Below are 3,371 nucleotides of genomic sequence, written 5' to 3'. Positions count from 1 at the left end.
GGAACTAAAGACTGAGCTCAAAACGAAAAGGAAAGGAAAGAAACAGCTCCCCATCAGAATGGAAACAGCATGCATGACATGCTTGGTGGATACGAAGGCCTGGTTCTAAAGCAGGGATCTAGGTTATATCACAGCCTGGTCAGTAACTATGATGAGCTTTGATCTACTCTATGACTAAGAGACAGTTGAAATCTTGTTCTTAATTCTAGGGGTAAGGGAAACCCTGCATTTCTTAAGCAAATGGCACAATATATAAGCAAAACCCAATACTTATTTCAGTAAATCTTGAATCAATTTATTTAAAAAAATATATAGAATAAAGGTCAATTTGCTGTCTTACAGAAAAGAAATCACTACAAGACCATTTTTTGTAATATTGTAGAAGAGGAAGTCACAATATTGTTCTTCATATCTGTTTCTGTGGAATGTCACTACCGATAAGAATGACACAACAGGGACAACACACTCAGAGTCCCTGATTCCTGCTTAGTGATAAAGTGGACAGAGCCTGCAGCCAACTGACTGGGTTCAAATCTCATCTCTGTTCCTTTGTAATTGTGCTAATCTCTCTGAATCAGTCTCCTTGTCTGTAAAATGGGGATGTTAATATCCTCTGAAGGCACTGCTAGTTTCTTACCCAGTAGTTATGCTGTTTTCCTTCCTTCTAGTGGTACCATGATTTTGTCCAGTTCAGTGGTATTTCCAGTTAGAAACACTTGTTTCCCAGACTCCAGTACGGGATCTTTTTGACCCAGTTCTGGTAAATAAATTTTAAGCAGGTGTCATTGGGTGGGGCTATTCCCGTGGAGATTGACTCTGCTGGCACATGCTTTTGCTCTTCAGGGTCCCTCTGCTTGGGATGTGATTCAGTACCCAGTAGTGGAGTGGTCATTAAGAAATGAAGTCAAATACTAAGGATAAAGGAGCAGGTAGGATTGGCAAGCATTGCTCCTTGAGCAGCTGCAGGCGTGATGAACTGCCCACTCATCTATCCTTGTTATAAGAGAAAAGAAAAAAAAAGAAGTACCCTATTAAGTTAAGCCATATTCAGCCAAATGCCACCTTCACTGATATACTACCTATCAAGGTCAGCGTGAAGAATTTATGAGAGTGAGGTGTTTAGTACACAGCCTGGCACCGAGTATTTAGTAATAGGATTTACAGTGACTTTTACCTATGGGAACGAACTGTTAGCAGAGTAACATTGGGGGCTGTCCCCATCCATAGACCATGTGATTTCCTGCTTATGGAGGTTGGGGTGTGGGTAGCTCTCCTCTGCCTGACTGCTGTGAACCAGGTGGCATAGCCTGTTTGTTCTATTCTCTTGCAGCATTTCCCTCCCCATGGCCTCAGGGAGACTCAAGGAGCTCTGATCCTCAGATCTCTTCAGCGCCTCAGATCTCCTGTAGTTTATCTTCCCCTTTTGCTGCCTCCAGGACTGCTGCCACCTTCAATATAACACCAAGGCTACTGAACTCAATATGATTTGGAATCTCATTAAAATTCTTTTTTGTTTTAACTGTACCTCATAGGGGACACTAATGAAACCCTTAAAAGAACCAGATGTGGTATCTGGCACCAGTTCATAGCCCAAGATTTGAGCTAAAAATGGAATGTACTGACAAATGTTCCCCCTAATAACTTCCACACTCAAAGAGTCAAGAAGTCTTCCTAGGATAGATAGATTCTTCTGACACTAGCAGTACTAAAATATGCAAGAGTTGCATCTCAAAGACACCACAAATGTAGCATATGTGATAAACCTGATATGGCTTCATTCTTCTCAGTTTCCCCACAGTTTCAAGATGCATAAGAAGCATTTACAATCTGAATTAAACTTGCATTACCATCCAGATACATTAATTTGGTTCACAATATTATTTTATCTCTTTAGAGATATAGACCTACTTGTCTACATCTGAATTTGATCTCCTTTTCTTTTTTGAACAGCTATATTGAGGTATAATTGACATACAATAAACTACTGGTTTAAGGTATATAATTTGGTAAATTGCAACATATATAAGTGTGTGTGTATATGTGTATATGTGTATATATGTATATACACACACATATATAAATATATATATATATATATATATATATATATATATATATACTCATAAAACTGTCAGTGCAATCAATATAATGGACATTTACTCACTACACCCAAGAGTTTTCTTGGGCCTTTGGTAATCCTTTCCTCTGCCTTTTCCCACTGCCCACCAACTCCCATCTCTGTATCTACTTTCTATCACTACTTTGAATTTTCTGTAATTTTAATCAATGAAATAATTTAGTATGTACTCATTTTGCCTGTATTTTTTCAATCAGCAAATGATTTTGAGATTCATTTATGTTTGCCTGTGTCAATAGACATTTCTTCTTATTGCTGTGTGGTATTCCACTGTATGAATATGCTATAGTTTGTTTATCTATTCTATGGTTGCAGGATATGAGTTGTTTCTAGCTTTTTCCAAGGACAGATAAAGCTATTATAAGCATTTATGTACAAGTTTTTGTATGGACATATGCTTATATTTCTCTTTGGTAAATATCTAGGAGTGGAATTCTTGAATTATCTGGTAGGTACATATTTATCTCTTTAAGAAACTGCCAGGACTGGGCATGGTGGCTTATGCCTGTAATCCCAGCACTTTGGGAAGCCAAGGTGGGCGGGTCACCTGAGGTTAGGAGTTCAAGTCCAGCCTGGCCAACATGGTGAAACCCTGTCTCTACTAAAAATAAAAAATTAGCCAGGTATGGTGGCATGTGCCTGTAGTCCTAGCTACTCAGGAGGCTGAGGTAGGAGAATCACTTGAACCTGGGAGGCAGAGGTTGCAGTGACCTGAGATCGTGCCACTGCACTCCAGACTGGGTCACAGAGTGAGACTTCATCTCAAAAAAAAAAAAAAGAAAAAGGAAAAAGAAACTGCCAGATTGTTTTCCAAAGTGGTACCATTTTTCATTCCCAGGAGCAGTATGTGTGCGTTCTGGTCACTTCAGGTCATTTTCTATTCAGTTCATTGACGTATTTGTCCACCTTTGCATCCATATCACATTGTCTTTATTATTGTGGCTTTATAATACATCTGGAAATCAGTTGTTAGTTCTCCAACTTAGTTCTTTTTCAAAGTTAGTGTGACTGTGATTTTAATTTGCTCGTTTTTCTGTTTTTTTTCTTTTTTTTTTTTTCAAGGTGAAAGCAGACATGAATTTCAGACTTTTCTTCTTTCCCAATACAGGTGTTTTTGTGTTATAACAATTCCTCTAAGTACTGCTTTAGCAGTATGTCTCACACTTGATATGCTATTTTTATATTTTAATTTACTTCAAAATGCTTCCCAATACTTTTTATTTCTTTTTTGACC

Source organism: Sapajus apella, unplaced genomic scaffold (genome assembly GCF_009761245.1).
Source record: "Sapajus apella isolate SASKATOON/1434 unplaced genomic scaffold, GSC_monkey_1.0 scaffold11, whole genome shotgun sequence".
NCBI classification, from domain to species: Eukaryota; Metazoa; Chordata; class Mammalia; order Primates; family Cebidae; genus Sapajus; species Sapajus apella.
This window is presented reverse-complemented; position numbering follows the sequence as displayed.